This window comes from Dermochelys coriacea, chromosome 2 (assembly GCF_009764565.3).
Source record: "Dermochelys coriacea isolate rDerCor1 chromosome 2, rDerCor1.pri.v4, whole genome shotgun sequence".
Classification (NCBI taxonomy): Eukaryota; Metazoa; Chordata; order Testudines; family Dermochelyidae; genus Dermochelys; species Dermochelys coriacea.
Window position 1 is genome coordinate 5,794,353 of NC_050069.1, and position 17,225 is coordinate 5,811,577.

The 17,225-nt window shown below is 46.9% G+C and overlaps 1 protein-coding gene across 4 annotated transcripts in view; it reads left to right on the plus strand.

The window, feature by feature from the left end:
* Positions 1-17,225, plus strand: part of LOC119851220 (lymphocyte antigen 6E-like) — a 62,246-nt gene that overhangs the window by 25,849 nt on the left and 19,172 nt on the right. The window contains exons 1-2 of one of the 4 annotated variants that reach the window (XM_043507248.1): positions 5,138-5,143; positions 10,306-10,307. The exons of 1 other annotated variant lie outside the window; for it this stretch is intronic. The gene's annotated coding sequence lies outside the window, so the exon portion shown is untranslated. Of the gene's footprint in view, positions 1-5,137; positions 5,144-10,305; positions 10,308-13,276; positions 13,279-16,883; positions 16,889-17,225 lie in introns of those variants that run through there. 2 more of the 4 variants (XM_043507249.1, XM_038391056.2) reach the window with 2 other exon arrangements.

Here is a 17,225-nt window from a genome sequence, read left to right on the forward strand (position 1 = left end):
GCAATTCCCACCAGAAATCATACTGCAGAAACCACTGCCAAAAAGTTGTGGGAAGTAGTGTTTAGTAGATCATAGAATCATAGAATGTCAGGGTTGGAAGAGAACTCAGGAGGTCATCTAGTCCCATCCTCTGCTCAAAGCAGGACCAATCCCCAACTAAATCATCCCAGCCAGGATTTTGTCAAAATGGGCCTTAAAAACCTCTAAGGATGGAGATACCACCACCTCCCTAGGTAACCCATTCCAGTGCTTCACCACCCTTCTAGTGAAATAGTGTTTCCTAATATCCAACCTGGACTTCCCCCGCTGCAACTTGAGACCATTGCTCCTTGTTCTGTCATCTGCCATCACCGAGAACAGCTGAGCTCCATCCTCTTTGGAACCCCCTTTCAGGTAGTTGCAGGCTGCTATCAAATCCCCCCTCACTTTTCTCTTCTGCAAACTAAATAACCCCAGTTCCCTCAGCCTCTCCTCGTAAGTCATGTGTCCCAGCCCCCTAATCATTTTTGTTGCCCTCCGTTGGACTCTGTTCAATTTGTCCACATCCCTTCTGTAGTGCAATACTCCAGGTGTGGTCTCACCAGTGCTGAATAGAGGGGAATAATCACTTCCCTCTATCTTCTGGCAATGCTCCTACTAATATAGCCCAATATGCCATTGGCCTTCTTGGCAACAAGGAAACACTGTTGACTCATATCCAGCTTCTCATCCACTGTAATCCCCAGGTCCTTTTCTGAAGAACTCCTGCTTAGCCAGTCAGTCCCCAGCCTGTAGCAGTGCATGGGATTCTTCCGTCCTAAGTGCAGGACTCTGCACTTGTCCTTGCTTAACCTCATCAGATTTCTTTTGGCCCAACCCTCCACTTTGTCTAGGTCACTCTGGACCCTATCCCTACCCTCCAGCATATCTACCTCTCCCCACAGTTTAGTGTCATCTGTGAACTTGATATGCAATTTGATTTGCTTACTGATGTCTGGTGAGAGTTTATAGCTAGGGCCCTACCAAATTCACAGTCCATTTTGGTCAATTTCAGGGTCATAGGATTTTAAAAGTAATACATTTCATGATTTCATCTATTTAAATCTGAAATTTCAGTGTTGTAATTGTGGGGGTCTTGACCCCAAAAGGAGTTGTGGGGGGAGATCACAAGGTTATTGTGGGGGGAGCATGCGGTGCTGCTACCCTTTCTTCTGCACTGCTGCTGGTGGCGACGCTGCCTTCAGAGCTGGGCAGCAGGAGAGCACCGGCTGCTGTCCGGGAGCCCAGCTCTGAAGGCAGAGCTGCCGCCAGCACCAGCGCAGAAGTAAGGGTGGCCTGGTATGGTATTGCCCCCCTTACTTCTGCGCCGCTGCTGGCAGGGCGCCGCCTTCACAACTGAGTCCCTGGCCAACAGCCGCCACTCTCCAGCCACCCAGCTCTGAAGGCAGCACAGAAACAAGGGTGGCAATACTGCTGTTGGATTAAATGGGGCCAAAGAACCGAAGAAGAAAATAACAACAAGCCGTCACTGCTGTGCCATCTGCCTGAAGGACTTATCATTTCAAACGTGAAAACAGTGATTGATTATCACTTCAAATGTGAAAACAGCATGACGAAGCAAACCCTGTGGATTTGAATGAGGATGAATTCCTATAAAGACAGACTCTAAAAACTGAGAACTTTGAGTCTGGTTCCGCAACCACCCTCCAGAAGCATCGAATATGCATCTGACAAGACTTGGTATTTACTTGTGATTATAAATTCGTTTTCAGGATGGGTTAAAGCCTTCGCCACAAGGAACAACAGCTGCCAAAAAGCTGTTTTCAGAAGTGGTATGCAGATATGGAATGCCTGCGTTCATTGACTCGGATAACGGAGAGGCATTTGTAGGGGACTTGTGCTCTGGGAATTACTCATAAATTCCACATACCCTACAGGCCTCAATCTTCTAGCGAAGTGGAAAGAATGAACCGCACTATCAAAGAAGCCCTGAGAAAGGTCGTAGATAACACTGGCAGAAACTGGCCTGAGAAGCTGACACTTATTCTGGTTGCCATTCGTAGCACTGATAGGCCGAGGACTAAAATCCAGCTGCACCAAATTCTCTTTGGGCAAGCGATGAAATTGGTTATCGACCCAGAGCAACCTGTGGAATTGGCAGGGAACAACCCCACTGGGACTCATGAGCACTGGCAATGGCTGAAGCAGCTGCAGGAAGATAAAAGCACCCTACAGTACAGAGTGAATCAAGCTATTAAGCGAATAAAGAAAAAAAAATGGATCAGCAAAAAGCTGGGGACTCTCAACTGTGGGAAGCAGGAGATCAGGTAGTGTATTTAAAATTGGGCAAAAGGGATCACACACTGGAGTCAAAGTGGACTGGTCCCTACTCCATAGTTGATCGCCCCAGCCCTCTCATTTACCGCATTGATAAAGATGGTAAATTGAAGTGGGTTCATGTTTCACAGATTAAATTGCTTGCTTGAATTATGATTTAGGCACAATGCCCCGATGCCGACTGGATACCAGGCCCTGTGGACGTGGTGTGTTTTTATTGTCATTTGCACAGGATTGCTGGGTGCCGAATTGCGCTGCAGCTACTCCCCCGGCTGTGGGTGCGCGTTCTCCAGCAGGTCCGGATTGCACATTCGGTTCTTCGGGAAAGCTGTGAGAAATGACATCGGAAAAAAGCCAAATGGCATTCCAGTCAGCATGGGGAATGAAGCCACAAGTGGCGCGGTGTTCCTTGATTTGAATTAATTTACTCGCGTACACAGTCACAGCAGAGGAGCAGCAACAGCACCCATGTTCCAGTACCCCTGGGAGAAGGTCGAACAATCCTAGCTGTTACACTGTTAGGCAATGGCTCAGAATCAAAAAACACCCCATGGATTCCCTTCTATGCCCCGGCCATCCGGATAACATGAATTGATCTGAATACCAGCATTACTTTAAAACCCCTAGGAAGCACTCATGTCTATGTGGGGGAGGGAGAATTGGGATGACAGGCAAACATCTCAGTCCCCAGGGGGAGGGAAAGTAATTGGATAGTGGGGGTACAAGCCGAAGGCTATTTTGGAGATACCACCATGATTGCAGACTACCCCTTACTCCCCTACATTTGACAGATTTCAGAGGAGCAGCTATGTTAGTCTGTATTTGCAAAAAGAAAAGAAGGATTTGTGGCACCTTAGAGACTAACAAATTTATTTGAGCATAAGCTTTCGTGAGCTACAGCTTATGCTCAAATAAATTTGTTAGTCTCTAAGGTGCCACAAGTCCTCCTTTCTTTTTTCCCCTGATTTCCTGTAAAATCAGGAACCTTGGTAACAGTTATTGTGGTATATTGCCCGGAATACACACACACACGGGCATTCCAAAATAATTGTGCGTAACAGTAAAAAAAAAAAAAGTACGTATTTATAAGTAATACACTAAAGTCCATGAAGAAACCTGCATTATTCAAGGTCCAGACCACACCGGTGACGGTTTTAGTAAGCCCCCTTCTGGTAAACATAAAAATTAACATGGATTGTACATAGTTAAATGTTTCTAAAATAAAGCCCAAATGTATACCTTACTCCCTTCCCATTCTTTCAGCGTGGATAAGAACACACCAGCATTCCCCTCCCACTAAAGCCAAAAAAGATCTTATGGGTACAATGATGGGGAGATTTGGGGTGGGAGCAGGACTCATGAATTTAAAAGCAATTAAAAATAAATTAAGTTCTCTGTCCCACCTACAGGACAGCCTAATACAGAAACAATACATGCTAATGTGGATCTAGTTGAAATAGATCTTGATAATTTAAAAGCTAAATGGAACCTATGGTAATGGCTCAATGCTACCACCGGGCTGTTGCATAAGAAACAGATGAAAATGCAAAACCATACTGCTATAGCCAGAACAAGATAACAACAAGAAGTCACTGCTGTGGCATCTGCATGATGGATTTATTATTTCAAACGTGAGAACAGTGATTGACTATCACTTCAAGAAGCAGAATAGAAGGTGCTGGCTTCCTGGAGGGTCTGGGATCTGCTTGGGGGTAGGGCTAGATCAAGGTAACTGGTGGGGGAGAGCCCAGTGTTCACCACCTATGACATGTATGCCATGGGGCCTGTGGCTTAATCGTGCCCCAGCTCTCACTGGAACTGTGGGGTGTCAGTGAGTGTTGTAGCCAAAGCCAAGATCAGAGTGTGCCCTGCCCACTGCTAGGTGGGTATGCTGGGAGAGCTGGGGAAGAGGTTCTTTGCTTCCCACCTTTGCTAGGTTAGTTGTCAACTTTAAAAAATGATAAACAGTTGAAAGAGCACTTTAATCCCCGCCTGGCCTCACTGGAGTTGTGTGAGTAAGGTACTCCCCAGTGTAAGTGGAGTATGTGCTTGTAAAATGCGCTTTGCATCCTCTTCTAGTATCTGCAGAGGACAACAGCCCACTACTGCTTCTAGTTGGAGTTATTCCTTCCCTACCAGTGGTCAAGGTCTGTGTTGTGCTGCTGAAAGGCCTGGGTTCAAACTCTGCTGGTGACTCATGCAGGTGGAGGTATTGTTACATCAAAGTGGCAAAATCAAGCCCTGGGATGAACTTAATGCTTCAGATCTTGTTCTTCCTTAACCCATCCCCTCCTTCTCTTTGTCACCCTCACACAGCACTTCCTGTCCAATTTGCACTATAAACTCTCTAGGACAGTGGTGGGCAACCTGCGGCTCATCAGGGTAATCCACTGGCGGGCCACCAGACAGTTTCTTTACATTTGCACGGCCGCCCGCAGCTCCCAGTGGCTGAGGTTTGCAGGCAGCTGTGCAAATGTAAGCAAACTATCTGGCGGCCCGCCAGCGGATTACCCTGACAGGCTACGTGTAGCCTGCGGGCTGCAGGTTACCCACCACTGCCCTAGGAAATGCACCTTGCCTATCTATTTGTTTCTATAAAGCATCTGGCATGCTTCTGACACTAATAATAATTTGAATTTTTCTTCTGAACTGTAGTACTTCACACTTAACTTCCTTGAATTTCACTTTGTGGATTTCAGACCAATTCTCTAATTAGTCAAGGTCATTTTGAATTCTAATCCTGCCCTTCTAAGTGCTTGCAACCCCTCCCAGTTGGCATCATCTGCATGTATTACATCTGCAAATGTAATTGTAACCCTTCTGCCCAGTTGGCAGCAACAAGGGCTGGGTTCAGTAATTAGGGATTCCATTTCAATACACAAAGCAAAACCGGCTTGAGCCTCCACCCAGTGACCTGGGACAAATATATACCGCCCCCACTGGCGCCTCCAAGAGGCACCCCTCTCGCAAGCACAGAGTCTGAGTGTAGCAAAAGCCTTTTAATAACAGAGAGAAACAATGTGGCATTATGTTGGGGAAACACCACCAACAGGATTCATAACACAACCCATGAGCAAAAACCCACCCCAAGCAAATTGGGGCATGTCCTTTCCCTTTGGTTCTTGAGTCAAGCAACCCAAAATCACCCAAAGTCCCACAACCCAAAAGTCTCTGTCCCTGGTCAGTGCAGCCCCAGAGTTCAAAAGTTTATCTGCAGAGTTTTACCTCCCAACCTGAGGTGGAGATGGGGGGGGGGGTTTAGGGGTACCTTACGTGGTCCAAAGCTGATTGCCCCACCTCTCCATGGGGCTCTACCAGCCCCGCTCCACCAGCCATCCCACGAGTCGCTTCGTTCTGCTCTGCTCTGCTCTGGCAGCTTCCACTCCATCAACCATCCCTTGAGCTCCTCCAGCCATCTCACAAACTATTCCACTCCACTCCACCAGCCATCCCACAAACTGCTCCACAATATAGCTTTAGCCCCCCCCCCCCACTTAACACAACAGTTAGTGATTTCAGCTTGTAGTAGGGGAGCCTCAGTGCTGGTGCACCATTGACCCAAAGTGATTTCAGCTTAGCAGCCTGTAACTAGACTCCTCTTAAAATCAAAACTAGTTCGGATATTCACAGTAGAGAGAAGATAATACAATTAGCATGTAGAACCCTCACCAGGAGACCCATATCAGGAGATATTAATACCTATTCCCAACCTCTCTCCATTCACTGGGCGTTGGAACCCATGACCCTTGCCTAGCGAGTGCTGCTTAGTTGATGGTGAGTCCCTCCATCATAACAAAAGGCCAAGTACAGTTCCACAGTCCTTGATTCACATAATCAGGATAATAACAGTTTATTCCTGCCCCAATAACCAAGAAACTGGGGCTCCTACAGCAACCAAAGTGACCATCTAGGCAGGGTGGGTGGGCCTATGCAAATGAGATCAGCCCCTGAAGTTGTTTTCCACAACCCACCATGACTCACCACCAGATGTCAGGCTAGAGCTCATCCTGACTCTGCTTACATCATAATCATACTCATGTAGCTCCCCTTCTCCACCCAGTTACCTTCTTTAATGCCAATCTGTTTACAGGTTTTGATAGACAGGTCTGGGTTCTTTTGGATCCCACCACTCACTCAGCAGGGTGTATCTTCTTTATTTTTCCCTGTGAATTTATTTGGCGGTGCCTCCACCCCCTTCGGTCCTTCCTGGCAGGGTCCCCAAGGCAGTTTGGGAGGAAAATTCTAACCACAGGGTAACCCCCACTTACTTGCCAGATAGTTGGAGACTCCCAAGAATATATTCAACACAGTCATTATATTAAACAGGAGACAAATATAACATAACAGGGTAAAACATTATTCTTAGGGGCACTGGTGCCCACACTGATAATATCCATGACTTTCCCCAGTCACGGGACCTGATGTAGCAAATGTAAGATCAGTGTCCCATTGGTACGTGTACTTTGTTGGGGTCCTTGATGACCTATGACCACGATATCTTATCTGCATGGTTTAGCATGGTGGCTGACTGGGTTCAGTACAGCCCAAAGGACTCACAAGTGGGAGAAGGTGGCAAGTCCCTCCACAGGTTTAATACACAGCAGGTTATAAAATCCTCAACCCCTTACTCCCTGTCTTGAGGACATAGTTCAGGGAGTAGGGGGTCCCCAAAACAATTTCCCTGACTGACTGACTAAAAGATGGCGCACTCACAAACTCCATGAATGATCCTCAGGTTCAGAGGTGACTCTGGACTCCTGGGTCACTGCAGAGGGGCTGATCTCTGCTGGCAGGGATCCTCTTCAGGCAGGAATCAGGCTGCTTCTGGTCCCAGGATTTCCCCTCACCACAAAGGGGTGCAAGGCTCAAGGTGCAGATTACACAACTACACTAAAATCCACCTGTCGTCTCCTACTCCAGAATCCAGACATTCCCATCAGGCAGCAGCCCTGGACTAGCAGCCAGAGCAGAGCTGACCATGTGGTGACGGGTCTCACTTAGGGAGCTGGAGGGCGAACTCAGCCTGGCTGGGGATGTTTCCCAGCAAAACTCTACAAACTGGGAGTCCTCAGTGGAGAGGGAAAAGCCCAGCGGAGGGATCTTGCTGTCAGGTCCCTAGAGGCTAGTTCTCAGGGGGAACCCTGCATGCAGGCTTGGGATTCATCAGCTCCCCACACAGCCAGTCCTGTCCTTGCCCTGGCTGGCTCCAGACTGACTCTAAAAATGGCTTCTCTCCTTCTCTGAGCTCCCCGGGAAGTGCATCTCACTCCCTAGTGCTTGCCGGGCAGATTATGAGTCTGCCTTGGCTCCCCCTCCCTACCAGGGACAGCGGGCCGCTCCCGGAGCTGCCAGCAGACAGAGCCCCAGGAATCTATGAAATCTCCTTGGGGCTTACACTCAGGACTGCCCTCTGCGGGACCCCCCGGGTTCGCCTTCCCAGTTTGACACGGAACCACTGATAACAGTCTTTCAGTCAGCTGTGCACCCACCTTATCGGAATTTAATTTAGAACACCTTTCTCTACTTTGCCTATGAGAATGTCTATATAGGACTGGGTCAAAATCAAGCTGCATCATGCCTACTGCTTTCCCGCATCCACTAGGCTAGTTGTCAAAGAAGGAAATTAGGTTTGGCATGATGATTTCTTGAGAAGTCCATGCTTATTTTTTCTTATAACCCTATTATCCTGTCTGTAACATTATGGCTTTGGAAAGGAACATGCTGAGAAATTATTTACAAATTGGTGTCACAGAGGGTGTTGGGGGAACTTTTCAGAGGCATAAATAGCAGTTGGATGCCCAGCTGCTATTTCTGCCTTTGAAAATTTGCTCCTCTGTGTTTTGGGTCCAATCCTGAAGTCCTTACTCAGTCGATACACAGGGAAACCTATCATTTGGCCTGAAATAGGGGCTGAGAACATCAGGATATGATTCACTTGGTGCTCATTAGCAGCAGGCTCATTAGGGATGGGGACTGTAGACCAGGAACAAATAACATATTCCTGCAAGCCTCTAATATGGGCTGTGTTTTCCTTTTGCAGCTCACTTGCTGGTGTGCTTCACCTATAGTGATGCGTTCTCCAGCTGGGGTTGTCTGGCCTCAACTACATGTCAAAGTAGTGAAAACTACTGTGTGACCACGTATCTTGGTGCAGGAATTGGTAAGTTTGGGCATGTTCTACCTATTGTTTTTCCATAGCACTTTACTTGAGGACATCCTGCTCCAGCTGCAGATCACTGGGTTTTCCTTTTTCCTTCCACTGGAAGGATGGGACATTGCTGATGTGGAATTGGTGAATCACTCCTTGAAACCGAATGGCAGGAGAACTTTGCTGGGACGCACTAAGGGGGTGGGAGCCCCTGTGCTCATTAGTGAGGTTTGCAGCCGAGAGAGTGACTGAGAGGAGGGCAGTGCAGGCAATGTCAGGCTTCCTGGACGCCAATGGGGGGCTCCATATCTAGCTCCAGTGTTGGCTGAAGTCCTGAAATGAGGCTCTTTATAGCCCAGTCCTGCAGCGGCTCCCCAGCAGCGGGTGCTGCTACTGCTGAAGTGCGCGAGGGCTCAGACTGAGTTCCCACCCGCTCCTCGGCGGCCCTGCAGGGGCTGCCATGGGTGTCAAAGGGAAGGAGGCTGCCTGCCTGAGTGGCTGCCAGCCTTGAACGGCGTGAGGGAGCAGCTAGAAAGGGCTCAGTGGATCCTCTACTTCTCAGCCATGGTTCTCAGGGAGCAGCCTCCTCTGCTCTGCTGCATTCTTGTGGCATCCAGCCCACGCCCCTTTCCCTCCGGTTTGTTGGGGGCAAAAGATGCTGCCTTTGTCCCTGAACTGCAGGGGAAAGGACGTCTCCCAACTGTGCCCCTCCTGCGCCCGATTGCACCCAGCAGCAATTATACACAAGTGTAAATGTCATTGCCAGGCTCTGCATTTTGAGCGGACTGCGAGTAGCCAGTTCATGGGGAGGCGCACTGATATCACTTGCCATGTGGTTCAGTTAACAAAAGTAGTGCCAGGCTATTGAGTTGTGCAGGGATATCGCCCAGGGGATGTGACCAGTTGTATTGCAGGCTGTTGTAACTGCCCTGCATAACTGATCTTATGGGCCTTGCTTTCCCAGTCTGGCCTTCTTTCACGCCTGGGGAAGCCAGGTGATGGTTTAAGCACCAAATATCTGACGTGCTGGTGCAAGGTTCCACTATTGGCATGTGCAAGTGAGAGAATTTGCATGCTCCAATCTCAGTCCCTGGCATGTACCAAAATACAGCTGGGGGTATATAACCCTCTGAGATATGCAACACTGTGAATGATTTCCAGCTTCCTTCTGCTGCTGGATCACTTGATGATTCCCTAATCTGTTCATTCCCTCTGAAGCACCTGGCATTGACCAATGTCAGAAGACAGGATACTGGGCTAGATCGAACTTTGGTATGATGCAGCATGGCTGTTCTCATGTTCTTAATGAGCTCTGCTGTGATCTAGCTACTACCAGCTCTTTAAAATCCTGAGGATCAACAGCAGGAGACAGGACTCAGTCACCTCTGTGCCGCATTCCCACAGCCCCCACTGAACTCCCAAAGCCCTGTCCCAGCATGCAGTGGGCAGTGTGACAATCTGGAATGGATTCTCAGGGTTCTTTGGCTGTCCCCATGTCCTGGCCAGGAATCTGAAGGGGATGTTCCCAGATTGTTACATACGGGTCTGTAACTGCTAGGAAGAGACTAGTGCTGCTTTCATGGTATATAATAGCAGTAGTGACCTCTAATGGCTGGGCATTCACTGGCAGAGATAAGGCTGTGAGGCCATTAACTGCTGAGAAATGGCCTCCTCATCTCAGGATTGCGTAGCTACATCGGTACAATTATCTCGTTTGCAGAGCTAAGGAGCTCCTGTCCGAACTCTGGGAAACATTTTAATCTTGAGTCTCTTTCTTTTTCCGGTTCAGGCGGACATTCCAGGCAGAGCATCTCCAAGGGGTGTTCTTCAGTTTGCCCCAGCGGTGGGATAAACATAGGGATAGCAGCCGCCTCTGTTTCCTGCTACAGGTCATTCTTGTGCAACATCAGCGGTGCCAGCAGAGTGGAAGTCAGCTATCCGGTGCTGGCCATGGCAATTTTGGCCAGCTTTGTCTATATCAGGGCCAGACTGTGATCGAGCCAGGAAAAAAGAACTTGATGCCCTAAAGAACCTGCTCAGGCTTCTCCATCGAGACACCACACCCTCCTTTGTGCAAAGCTCTATTGGCGTTACCAATGGTACCCTTTCTTCCAAACTCTCTCTCAGATCCCATTAGACAATACCTGCCCTCTTGCCGTTCACAAGGAAATCCTGCTGCTGTCACTGGGTGCCCCTCTGTGCCTCTCAGCAGATCTGGATTGCTGCCACGTTTTTGGGTGCAGGAGGCCTGGGAAGCTCAACTGAAGAGTGCTGTACCACTGGGGAGATGAAAAATTATAAATGAAATGAGGTGAAAAATTACAAATCTTTATGTAGTTACAAGAATCCCTGAGAGAGGTCATCACAAGGGGCTTTATTCAGCATTTCCCTACACAGTGTGCACTCATTCCTCCCTATGCAAAGTGGGTGTCAAATGGTACCAAATAACAATGGTGGCATTTTACACTCACTTTGCACTTTAGCAAATGATGTCATAGGGTGCTAAGTCTTCAGTAGAGCACAGGATCGAGTTCAAGAGGTGGACTGCTTGGTAGTAGTGACCATAATATAATTAAATCTAACATCCCTGTAGCGGGGAAAACAACAGAGCAGCCCAACACTGTAGCATTTAATTTCAGAAAGGGGAATTGCACAAAAATGAGGAGGTTAGTTAAACAGAAATTAAAAGGTACAGCACAAAAAGTGAAATCCCTGCAAGCTGCATGGAAACTTTTTAAAAACACCATAATAGAGGCTCAACTTAAATGTATACCCCAAATTGAAAAACACAGTAAGAGAACCAAAAAAGTGCCACCATGGCTAAACAACAAAGTAAAAGAAGCAGCGAGAGATAAAAAGGCATCCTTTAAAAAGTGGAAGTGAGGAAAATAGAAAGGAGCATAAACTCTGGCAAATGAAGTGTTAAAATATGATTAGGAAGGCCAGAAAAGAATCTGAAGAACAGTTAGCCAAAGACTCACAAAGTAATACCAATTTTTTTTTTAATATATCAGAAGCAGGAAGCCTACTAAACAACCAGTGAGGCCACAGGATGATTGAGATGCTAAAGTAGCACTCAAGGAGAATAAGGCCATTGTGGAGAAACTAAATGAATTCTTTGCATCGGACTTTACAGATGAGGATTTGAGAGAGATTCCCACACCTGAGCCATTCTTTGTAGATGACAAATCTGAGGAACTGTCCTAGATTGAGATGTCATTAGAGGAGGTTTTGGAACAAACTGATAAACTAAACATTAATAAGTCTCCAGGACCAGATGGGATTCACCCAAGAGTTCTGAAGGAACTCAAATGTGAAATTGCAGAACTACTGTAACCTATCATTTAAATCAAATGATTCAAATGTACCAAATGACTGGAGGATAGCTAATGTGATGCCAGTTTTTAAAAAGGGATCGAGAGGGACCCCAGAAATTACAGGCCAGTAAGCCTGACTTCAGTACTAGGCAAACTAGTTGAAACTATAGTAAAGAACAAAATTGTCAGATACGTAGATGAACATAATTTGTTGGGGAAGAGTCAACATGGTTTTTGTAAAGCGAAATCATGCCTCACCAATCTACTAGAATTCTATGAGGGCATCAACAAGCATGTGGACAAGGGGGACCCAGTGGATATAGTGTACTTAGATTTTCAGAAAGCCTGTGAGAAGGTCCCTCACCAAAGGATCTTAAGCAAAATAAGATGTCACGGAATAAGAGGGAAGGACCTCTCATGGATTGGTAACTGGTTAAAAGATAGGAAATAAAGGGTAGGTATAAACAGTCAGTTTTCAGAATTTTTAAAAACATCTATAAACTTTAAATCCCTTATCTTGAAGAAAACTCCAAAACTTGGTGTGGTAGATCCAGCATACAAAAGAAGTGTTAATGTTATGATTTCTGTTTGTAAGTTATCTACACAAATGTCTTTGCAGGCATAAAGTGAGTGTGCTGTACATAGGCCAGCACCTGCAAGGCCTTATAGAAACAAGATAGACTAGTCACCTGAAAACCTTGGAAATAATCGTCAATAATTTGGAAGAGAGTCAGAGTATTCAGTCAAATGGGAATGTATCTGATGACCTGTCCACTGAAGAAAGAGGGCTATTGGAAGTGACAGAATCATCCAAATGCTTGATCTTAGCTAGGGTGGGAGAATGTGTGGCACTGCACCCCATATTCTTCACAGTGACATTATGATGAGATGATTATGCCATAATTAAAATGTATTTTATGCCAGATAAGTCATGTGAGGTGTCATTGGGAAAAGTTATGATTTGCTGAATAGGATTATCCTATTTGTATGCATGTATCATTTTTGTATCTGAAGTCATGAACATCGACTATGTATCTGTATTTCAAGTGTAATTACACACAAAGAATTGCTTCAAACCCCTCCAGTGTTCCACAGGCTATAGTTTGAGAACCACAGTATTCAAAATATAGGGTGTATCCGAAGCTGATTTGCCCGTGTACAAGATGAGGTTCAGTTGTGTGAATGCGGGGAACACTGGTTATAGTTTACAACAATTGGTCTTTTCTTAATCCTTCAGGTTACTTGCGCCCTACCTGTGGCAGGGCCACAAATAGGGTCAGTGACCTATCTGAGTAATTTTCTATCCCATTCACAAGATCTGAGAACAAATGTTGAGGTAATAGGGAGAATGGGAAGTTAGGTCAGTCCCTAGCATATGTGAGCTATTACGATATCTAGCAATTTCCTGTTTTTCCAGGGAGCCAGTGTTCAGGAGTGTCCAACCTGCTTTTTTGCCTGGCACATCCTGGAGACTGAGTACATGATGGGAATAGAGTGGTGCTAACACTTCAAAGAGATTGTGACCCACATTCCCTTTCTGGCTTTCCTATAAATCTGGTTACAAGTGTAGTTACCCTTAGACAAGATGCTTTCAGTCTAGATAGTGGGTGGAGAAGGGCCTATTCAGGGCAATGGGCCATTAGGAAAAAACAATAGGCATTAGGAGAAGCTCATCTGTCACCAGGTGAGCCTTCCTGAGAACACTCCCAACAGCCTGTGAGTAATGGGTGCTATGACTCTGCAAGGACATGTGATCAGACCACATATCTCTGGACTCTATCTTGGGATGTCATTATTTTTCCACAGACTGGTCTGGGAACAAAGCTTTGAAAAAAAGGGTTCTTGCCATATTCAAAAGCTATATAAGGCAGGGAATGACATCATCAGGTGTTCTTCACTCCCCACACAAGAAGACTCTTGGAACAAAGACTGAACTGGGGGAAGTGCTGGACCAGGATAAAGGGATTTCTAGCCTCTGAATGAAACACCTGGGGATTTCAAGCTGTAAAGCAAGTGCAGCTTGCCCCTTAAGAATCTGCAGCCTGCTTGTATCAACCCTTAGGCTGAGAATCTGCTAATTCATATCCAATTTGTTTAGTATATTAAGCTTAGTTTGTGTTTTTTGTTTATCTGCTAGATAATCTGCTTTGAGCTGTTGACTTTCACTTATAATCACTTAAAATCTCTCTTGGTAGTTAATAAACTTGTTTTTGTTTTATCTAAACCAGTGAGTTGAAGTGAAGTGTATGCACATCTTAGCTCAAGGGGCAAAGGCTGATTGCATATTCCGCTCCACATTGAGGGAGGGGGCGAACTTTATGAGTTTACACTCTACAGTTCCCTGTGCAGCACAAGATAGTATAATTTTGTGTTTATACTCCAGAGGGGGTGCATGCCTGAGGAGCTGTGAGTTGCCTTAGCTGTAGCCTTCTGATGCAGAGGCTGGTCAGAGAGTCTGCATGTAACTGCAGCTGGGTGTATCCCTACCTGTATGTATGCTGGTGAAAGTGCAGGCTGGAGGGCTTTGCAGCTTGTCACAGCAGTACAGTATGAGAGGGAGCCCAGGCTGGTGAGTCAGGGGTTCAGTAATACCTCAGTTCCAGGTGGCACCCCGGGAGGATCTTGCCACAGAACGATTTTGAAAATTTTTGCTCCTATGAACAATTACCTTCTGAAGGAACTAACACACCTTACTAAAGGAGTTGAACTGATTAGTTACCTTTGAAGAACTTAAATAAAATAAAGAGACATTTGAAGGTTTTGTCCTCAGAGATTTCATTCAAGCCCTCTGTTTTGAAAGATGCATGTGATGAAGCATCAACATTCGGTTGTGCCAGCAAAATAGCCAAAATACTGCACCCAAAAATATCAATAGTCATGGAGCACTTGCTCATTGACACTTTGGAATGCGGGTACCAAACAGAGGTCTCAGATTCATCATGAACTGATTGATGAAACCAGGGGTGAATTGCAAAGGAGATTCTCTGAGAGGAACTACAAGTTTTACAAAAGTTTGTCAGCAATCTGTTCCACCAGCTCTCCAGATGTCTTGAAATTGAAATCACTGTGTGCTTTGATTGACTTCCGTGGATTAGATATTGAGAAAGCAAAAGTTGAAATGGCTGGATTTAAGCCACTGATAAATAAGAGAGATTGCAAAGAATGTGATGAAGGTCTAGGTACTGGCAAGGAATTAAAGGAGGCTTTCCCATGTATGTTTGAAATGTTTATAGTGGTCTTGTTGTTTGGAGCATTAACTGCAGCATGTGAGAATTCCTTGTCTTGTCACAGGTCCTTATGCATGGCAGATTCTTCCCTGAACTGATTTGTAAGGCTGCAGCCTCTCCACCTACCAGGCTCATTGCTGCCACAGCACCTACAATACACTAGCCAGTTTGCGATGGCTTGGCTGAGCGGTGGCTGGCACCTCCGGCAGAGAGAACAGCTCTTGACCCCCAGGCCTGCCCATGCGTGATCACAAGCCGACATCACTTGTGACCAGCGGCCGAACTGTGGGACATCTGTTTTGTGTTGCATGTTGTGCTGTAATTGATTAGGACGGTTATTAACTATGAACCCTATTGCTAGGGATGTTTACTCACTCTGTCAAACTAATAGATCAGCAGGAGTCATGCCCAGTGGTGAAAGCAGGAGTCAGTAGCCAGGAGTTGGAGCCAAGGATCAAAACCGGTTACTTGGAGTGAGACAAGGAAGGAAGTAGAAGCTGCTGGGCTTAATAGCCAGTCTTCAGACTCTTCCCACCAGTGGGGCGGGGTAGCCAATCAGGCAGCCTACCGCACGCCAGCTCATGTGCTCATTAAGTCGCCCAGAGCCTGGCCCTGCGGCAGGCCCTGAGTCAGTCGGTTACAGAAAAGAGGAAGGTCCTAGTCAAGGGGCTTGGGGATTTCGGGAGAAGGTCCCTGCCAGGGGTATCAGGAGGAGGGAAGTGTAGAGAAGGAAGAGTGGTCCCCGCTTCGTCTGCCCCCAAATTCTATTAATGCCTCCCCTGGCCCCAATGCAATTAATGCTGCTGTCCCCCACCCCAAGTCAATTAAGTGGGATGAGGGCTGCCCGAGGGCTCTTTTCTTGCTGTGGCTGCCCTTGCCCCCCTTAGTACCTCCTCCAGCATCATCCCTGTGTCTTGATTGGGGTCCCTGGGTGCTACCGTAATTTAAATCTTAAATAGCTCACCCAAGAAACTACATTAAAGTTGCAAAGTCAAGCACTCGAAAACTAGCAAATGCCAAGTAGGTTTTTAGTTGCCCTAGCAACTTAATTCTCCCCCTGTGTGTCCATCCCTGGATGTACTGAATGAGGCACTTCTCCTGTGGGAAAAAAACCCTGGGCTGCCAGTAGCATGCCAGGTGTGCTGTGACTTGGAGTCAAGCAGTGTAGGTGCTGCAGCTGCTAGGCTGTATAGCTGCTAGCCCTGGTGGGTCCCAATAACCGCTCTGAGGAATGGCTACGGGAAAGGGTATTTTACTAGGCCTGGCAGGAAAGGGAAGGTTGCAAATACCCTTTGTGCAGTTACAGTTCACAGTGAGCAAGAGCAGTTCTTGTTTGAGTCCCTGGGACAGTCCACTCAAGTCAGGTCTCATCAGACCAAGTGCATGTGGTGCCCTCTCCAGTCCAGTCTGTTTTCAAGCAAATAGGAGCCCCCAGGTTTCCAGGCCAGGTTCAGTTAGTGTCTCTCATTGGGGCCCCTCTGCACTGGCTCCTTGCCCAGCTGCTGCTGGTGCCCCGTAAGCCCCACACAGACCAGCACCCGACTGCAATGCCCGGCAGGCAGCTTGTTCCACACCTAGCTCTGCAGACAGTTCTTTGCATCCTGCTTCCCTGCAGCTCCCGGTTAGCCATGCGGCTGCTGCCTCCCATAAGTGCCCCATCATTTTCTGCTCAGGGTCCTTCCTCCTACCTGGCCTGGAGAAAGGGAAGTGTCATGGGGAAGGGACTGATGGGAGTTGTAGTCCCCTGGAGTAGCAGGTTCATCACACCTAACTTTCGCGTGCTTGACTTTGCAAACTAAATAAAGGAAAGGTCACAGGAACCCATTTTAATGGACAAGCCTCAGGCAACAAAAATACGGAGGCCAGTACATCTGCCCCCGGTAATTCAGCACTAAATAATAATAAATGATGAGAGAACTGTAGAAACTTAGAATCTTAGAATCATAGAATATCAGGGTTGGAAGGGACCTCAGGAGGTATCTAGTCCAGCTCCCTGCTCAAAGCAGGACCAATCCCCAACTAAATCATATTCTGGGACATTTTGAACCAGACTGGAGAAAGCCAAGAGAAGTATGCAGTCTCTTGGGAAGGAAATGGGTTTAAATTAGGAGTTCCCGCCCGGGCTGGGGTTTGACAATGTCAGAATGTTCTGTAAAAAGAAAAGGAGTACTTGTGGCACCTTAGAGACTAACACATTTATTTGAGCATAAGCTTTCG